The sequence below is a fragment of the Ursus maritimus genome, unplaced genomic scaffold (assembly GCF_017311325.1).
Source record: "Ursus maritimus isolate PB19 unplaced genomic scaffold, ASM1731132v1 scaffold_5, whole genome shotgun sequence".
Classification (NCBI taxonomy): domain Eukaryota; kingdom Metazoa; phylum Chordata; class Mammalia; order Carnivora; family Ursidae; genus Ursus; species Ursus maritimus.
The window spans coordinates 34,967,840-34,974,987 of NW_024426663.1; the positions used below are offsets into that span (position 1 = coordinate 34,967,840).

Consider the following 7,148-nt stretch of genomic DNA (forward strand, 5'->3'; position numbering starts at 1 on the left):
GCTGCTTTTCTAGTATACCCTCCCCGATTAGTCGATGTAGTTTTCAAGCCACGCCATTTGTAATGTTTCCCCTACAGGTGTTTTACCTTTAAAACGGAGTTCTATTAAGATCTACCCTTTAGAATTGTCAGTACCATTAAAGGATACAAAGTACAAAACTCTCTTAGCACAGTGTCTGGCTCTTAGGAGGCACTGCCATCGTTTCCCTAACCAGCCCGGAAGCTGCACAAATCTCGCCATCCTCCTCTCCATCATTTAATCAAGGCGGCACCTAATAACTAAATAAATGCAAAAAACTACTCAGAAGTGTTGCTTTGTGGAGATAGCTATTACTGTGGCTTCGCCATTTACAATGTGTATTTTAAAATACCCAAAAGAGAAAATAAAGATTCATCTGCACCGTGCAAGAGCAACACTACTCTATTGGGAAGGGGTAGCTTGAGAAAACTACCTCCGTCTAGAAAGGACGAGGTTTCAGCTACACCAAGAATCACCAGAAGTGCCTTAATGGGAAGGCTTCTCTTTTCCAGGGATCCCAATAATACACCTATTGTGCGTGAGGGCCACACACTAATCTGGAAGGCTGCCTCTTACCCGCCCCGGCTCATTTTCCAGGTGGGCAGTGTGCCCAGCCAGCCCCAGGGCCGGCCCGAGGATGCCGTGGCTTCTCGGGGTTCCCGCTTCACCTGGGACACAGGGGCTCGGGATGGCTCTTCTACCCCCAACGAGCAGAGGCCATTTTGGCCCCTCAACCCCGCTCTCCCCGCACACTTCCTCCGGCGCAGCAACATGTCGGCTGGCCGCGCGCAGGCCGGCGCTTCCCCGTAGGTGTCCAAGCCCCGCGGCAGGTCCGCGTCCTTGCGCCCTGGCCGGTGCGCGCCAGCGCGCGCCCAGCTGGGACCGCCCGGAGGGAGGTCCGCCCACCTGGCGGCGGCCTTTGGGTCACGGGTGAGAATCCGCGGCGTGAGCAGCTTCCCTCGAAGTACAGTCTCACTCGAAATTAAATCCCCGCCCCCAGGCTTAAAACGACGCGGGCTCGCACAACTCCCACTAACTGGATGCCAAGAGCCGGCCGGCCCACCCCAGGGCTCTAGCAATATTTCACGGATTAAACCGGTCCCCCTCTCTGCCCGCGATACCGGCGGGGTGGGTGGGGCGGAATCGATGAGGTCCTCCCGGAGCCCCGGGATCCCAGCCGCCCCGGCCAGCGAGCGCCCCCCGCTCCCCGGCTCCAGCGCTCAGGCTCAGAACCCCGGAGGAGCCGGGCGTGCGCCCCTCTTCCTGAGGACCTCTCAGCATTACAGTCCGAAGAGCTGAGCGCTGGGCTCGCTCGGTTCGGGAACCGCCCGCCCGCCCCCCATCAAAGCGAAAAGGTGCCCGCGCCGCCTGGACAGAGGGGAGCTCTAAGCCTTTCCGTCGAAAGAGCTGATCGGCAGCTCCAAACGGCCCTTCGCCGAGGCAGCCTCTAAATTAGAACAACTCTGCTCCCCCGGCGGACCCGCTCCCTTCAGACTCCCGCCAGTCCCAGCCCAGAGCGAAACCACCACCGAAACTAGCGCCGGGCGTCCTCCCCCCCGCGCCTCCCCTACAGGACCCGAGCCACGATCCCGCGCGGGGACTCCGAGGCTACCGTGCGCCCCCAGCGCCGCGCCCAACTCTCACCTACCCCCCGCAGCCCCGCCCGACCCACCAAGGACAGCGGGAGCCAAAGAAAGCGCTTACTTGGCGAGCGCACCTGACGCCGAGAGAGCCGCCCGCACGCAGCCAGGGACTAGACCAGGAATTCAGTCCTCTTCCACTCCTCCTCCACCACCTCCTTCTCCTTCCCCACACCCCGGCCGTCCTGCCCCCGGGCATGCGCAGCAACGCCCGACTGGTGCTGGAGGTCTGCGGCCCGCGCAAGACTAGCTCACCTGTTGCACAGAGCGCGGGTCCCCGGGTGCTCTGGCTAGCTCTCCCTGCAGTCCCGCCGCCTCCTGCAGGGGAAGGAGAAGGGGGGAGGTGCACGCCCGCGAGGAAGCGTGTTGTGGCCTTCTCCTCCCTCAGTGACCCATTCACCTGAAACTCGGATGGGAGGGGGAAGGGAGCGGTGGAGCTGGAGGCGGGAGGAACCAGCCCTTCTCCGCACACCCTCGCAGCGATCCCAGTTAAAGGAACAGCGCAGCTTTGGGGACCGAGCGTAGAGAGCGGCCCCGCTCCCAAGGTGCGGGTGGCCCTGAACCTCGCTGTGGCACGCTGCGAGCTCCGCAGCTTCGCGTAGAAGAGAGGAGTATTTGGCGACGCGAGGGCCAAGGGAGGTCTGGAGGGTGTTTGAAGGGGTCCAGGGGCGCTCAGCCCTCTGACGCAAATGCCCGTCCTTACTCAACACTTTTCTGCTCCGAGAATTTGGTTAAGATTTTGTTGGAAACAAGAAGCCAGAAGTGGGAGATCTCAAAGTCATTCGTAAATTAAGGCACTGTTTCTGGGGGCGCCTGGGTGGCTCAGTTCTTAAGCGTCTGCCTTCGGCTCAGGGCGTGATCCCAGAGTGCTGGGATCAAGCGACATCGAGCTCCTCCGCTGGGAGCCTGCTTCTTCCTCTCCCACTCCCTTGCTTGTGTTCCCTCTCTCGCTGTCAAATAAATAAATAAATAAATAAATAAATAAATAAATAAATAAAATCTTAAAAAAAAGGGAGACTGTTTCTGAATCTCTGGAGCCAAAAAGACCATTACTCAGAGTGGTTAAATGAAGGTGAAGGATGATAGATACAGTTGTTGGTAAATTTGCCATGAAAATGAAGTTCATACTGCAGTATACATTATTACGAACTCAAGGTCCTTTGCCCCCAAAGGGATTTAAACTATTTTAATATTCTCTTGGCTTAGGAAATATTCTCTTGATCTGGAGGCTGATTCCATAGGAGTGCTCACTTAGGAAAATTCGTAGTCTAACACGTAGCATTGTGTATCCTTTTATATATGTATATAGTATATCAATATATTTTTAAACCTGTACTCCAAATTCCTCAAAATGTTAAAAATAGAACTACCCTATTATCTAGCAATTACACTACTGGGTATTTACCCACGGATATAAAAATACAGATTCAAAGGCATATATCCCCCATGTTATAGTAGCATTATCGACAAACCAAACTATGAGAAAGCCCAAATGTCCATCGACTGATGAATGGATAAAGAAGATGTGGTATATATAAATACATACATAATGGAATATTACTCAGCCATCAAAAAGAATGAACTCTTGCCATTGCAATGCCATGGATGGGGCTGGGTGTATTATGCTAAGTGAAATAAGTCATTCAGAGAAAGACAAATACCATATGATCTCACTCATCTGTGGAATATAAGAAAGAAAATAGATGAACATATGGGAAGGACAAAAAGAAAAAAAAAAAGAAGACAGGGAAATAAACCATAAGAGACTCTAAATGATAGAGAACAAACTGGGGTTGATGGAGGGAGGTGGGTGGGGGATGGGCTAGATGTGGTGATGGGTATTAATAGGAGGGCACTTGTGATGAGCACTGGGTATTGTATGTAAGTGATGAATCACTGAATTCTACTCAGAAACCAATATTTTTTTTAAAAGATTTTATTTATTTATTTGACAGAGAGAGACAGCCAGTGAGAGAGGGAACACAGGCAGGGGAGTGGGAGAGGAAGAAGCAGGCTCCCAGAGCAGGAGCCCGATGTGGGCTTGATCCCAGAACCCGGGATCATGCCCTGAGCCAAGGCAGCGCTAACGACTGAGCCACGCAGACACCCCTCCAGAAACCAATATTGCACTGTATGTTACTACCTAAAATTTAAATTTAAAAAAATACCAAAAAAATTGTACACCAGAATATTGCAATTTTAGTTGTTGCAATTTAACTATCTGAATTGAAGGCTAGAATTTCAGTTTCTTAAATTCCTGCTGTACTTAGTATTCCAATCTGGAATGTCAGCATTGCTAATTAGTTTTTGTCCAATCCCACCCATTTCTCTGCCTTTAATTACATGGTTAGAGATGTGACTCTCCCATACATTAGATCTTTAGGTACAATTCAATACTTAAGGAAGTAAAAAGCATTATATAAATATAAGGTATTTGAAATGAGGACAGCCTTAATGGGTAGTTAATTTAATCGTGTGTGTGTGTGTGTGTGTGTGTGTGTGTGTGTGTGTGGAAATCATTGCTATAATTATTTTAGCATGACCACGTAGTTTTTGAATGATGCAGTTTAAATTGGTGTTCTTAACACTGGGGAAGTCAGGTTAATCCTCTTAATGTTCGCTGTCAGATTACTGAAATCTCCAAACATTCCATTCAGTTTATAATTAAACAAGGAACATTTCCTAACTCTCTCAGACTTATAAACACAGTCTATTATTTTATAGCATACTTTGATATGTTCTGAAGAGAACTTAGAGTTTTCGTCCACTTTTTAAAAATTGAAATATATTTCACATACCATAAAATTCACCCTGAATTTTAAAGCATGCATACAAGTCAGTGGTTTTCCTCTATTCTCAAGGTTGTACAATTACCACCACTGTCTAACTCCAGAAGTCTTGTATCCATCAGCAATCACTCCCCATTGCTTCTTGCCTCCAGACCCTGGCAACCACTACCCTACTTTCTGTCTCTATTGATTTGCCCATTCTGGACATTTTATATGAATGGATAATACAATATGTGGCCTTTATTGTCTAAGAATAGCATAGTGTTTCCAAGGTTCATTCATGTTGTGGTACCTGCCAGTACGCCATTCCTTTTTTTTTTTTTTTTTTTTAGATTTTATTTATTTGACAGAGAACAAGCAACGCAAGCAGGAGCAGCAGGGAGAGGGAGAAGCAGGCTCCTGCTGAGCAAGGAGCCCACCTGGGCTAGATCCCAGGACCCTGAGATCATTACCTGAACCAAAGGCAGACACTTACCGACTGAGCCACCCAGGCACCCCACTCTGTTCCTTTTATGGCTCTCCTCCCTCAGTGACCCATTCACCTGAAACTCGGATGGGAGGGGGAAGGGAGCGGTGGAGCTGGAGGCGGGAGGAACCAGCCCTTCTCCGCACACCCTCGCAGCGATCCCAGTTAAAGGAACAGCGCAGCTTTGGGGACCGAGCGTAGAGGAGCGGCCCCCGCTCCCCCAAGGTGCGGGTGGCCCTGGACCTCGCTGTGGCACGCTGCGAGCTCCGCGGGCTTCGCGTAGAAGAGAGGAGTATTTGGCGACGCGAGGCCAAGGGAGGTCTGGAGGGGAGTGTTTGAAGGGGGTCCAGGGGCGCTCAGCCCTCTGACGCGAAATGCCCGTCCTTACTCAACACTTTTCTGCTCCGAGAATTTGGTTAAGATTTTGTTGGAAACAAGAAGCCAGAAGTGGGAGATCTCAAAAGTCATTCGTAAATTAAGGCACTGTTTCTGGGGGGCGCCTGGGTGGCTCAGTTCTTAAGCGTCTGCCTTCGGCTCAGGGCGTGATCCCAGAGTGCTGGGATCAAGCGCCACATCAGGCTCCTCCGCTGGGAGCCTGCTTCTTCCTCTCCCACTCCCCTTGCTTGTGTTCCCTCTCTCGCTGTCAAATAAATAAATAAATAAATAAATAAATAAATAAATAAATAAATAAATAAAATCTTAAAAAAAAAGGGGGGGGGAACTGTTTCTGAATCTCTGGAGCCAAAAAGACCATTACTCAGAGTGGTTAAATGAAGGTGAAGGATGATAGATACAGTTGTTGGTAAATTTGCCATGAAAATGAAGTTCATACTGCAGTATACATTATTACGAACTCAAGGTCCTTTGCCCCCCCCCAAGGGATTTAAACTATTTTAATATTCTCTTGGCTTAGGAAATATTCTCTTGATCTGGAGGCTGATTCCATAGGAGTGCTCACTTAGGAAAATTCGTAGTCTAACACGTAGCATTGTGTATCCTTTTATATATGTATATAGTATATCAATATATTTTTTAAACCTGTACTCCAAATTCCTCAAAATGTTAAAAATAGAACTACCCTATTATCTAGCAATTACACTACTGGGTATTTACCCACCGGATATAAAAATACAGATTCAAAGGCATATATGCCCCCCCCCATGTTATAGTAGCATTATCGACAATAGCCAAACTATGAGAAAGCCCAAATGTCCATCGACTGATGAATGGATAAAGAAGATGTGGTATATATAAATACATACATAATGGAATATTACTCAGCCATCAAAAAGAATGAACTCTTGCCATTGCAATGCCATGGATGGGGCTGGAGTGTATTATGCTAAGTGAAATAAGTCATTCAGAGAAAGACAAATACCATATGATCTCACTCATCTGTGGAATATAAGAAAGAAAATAGATGAACATATGGGAAGGACAAAAAGAAAAAAAAAAGAAGACAGGGAAATAAACCATAAGAGACTCTAAATGATAGAGAACAAACTGGGGGTTGATGGAGGGAGGTGGGTGGGGGATGGGCTAGATGGGTGATGGGTATTAATAGGAGGGCACTTGTGATGAGCACTGGGTATTGTATGTAAGTGATGAATCACTGAATTCTACTCCAGAAACCAATATTTTTTTTTAAAGATTTTATTTATTTATTTGACAGAGAGAGACAGCCAGTGAGAGAGGGAACACAGGCAGGGGGAGTGGGAGAGGAAGAAGCAGGCTCCCAGAGCAGGAGCCCGATGTGGGGCTTGATCCCAGAACCCCGGGATCATGCCCTGAGCCAAAGGCAGACGCTTAACGACTGAGCCACGCAGACACCCCTCCAGAAACCAATATTGCACTGTATGTTACTACCTAAAATTTAAATTTAAAAAAATACCAAAAAAAATTGTACACCAGAATATTGCAATTTTAGTTGTTGCAATTTAACTATCTGAATTGAAGGCTAGAATTTCAGTTTCTTAAATTCCTGCTGTACTTAGTATTCCAATCTGGAATGTCAGCATTGCTAATTAGTTTTTGTCCAATCCCACCCATTTCTCTGCCTTTAATTACATGGTTAGAGATGTGACTCTCCCATACATTAGATCTTTAGGTACAATTCAATACTTAAGGAAGTAAAAGCATTATATAAATATAAGGTATTTGAAATGAGGACAGCCTTAATGGGTAGTTAATTTAATCGTGTGTGTGTGTGTGTGTGTGTGTGTGTGTGTGTGTGTG

The 7,148-nt window shown here is 47.7% G+C and overlaps 1 protein-coding gene across 2 annotated transcripts in view; it reads right to left on the bottom strand.

Moving 5' to 3' along the window:
- The window catches only part of OCLN (occludin), a 53,899-nt gene extending 51,969 nt beyond the window's left edge, over positions 1-1,930 (bottom strand). The window contains exon 1 of one of the 2 annotated variants that reach the window (XM_040622202.1): positions 1,914-1,930. The gene's annotated coding sequence lies outside the window, so the exon portion shown is untranslated. Of the gene's footprint in view, positions 1-1,722; positions 1,758-1,913 lie in introns of those variants that run through there. The other variant, XM_040622201.1, reaches the window with a different exon arrangement.
- Between the last annotated feature and the right edge of the window lie 5,218 nt (positions 1,931-7,148).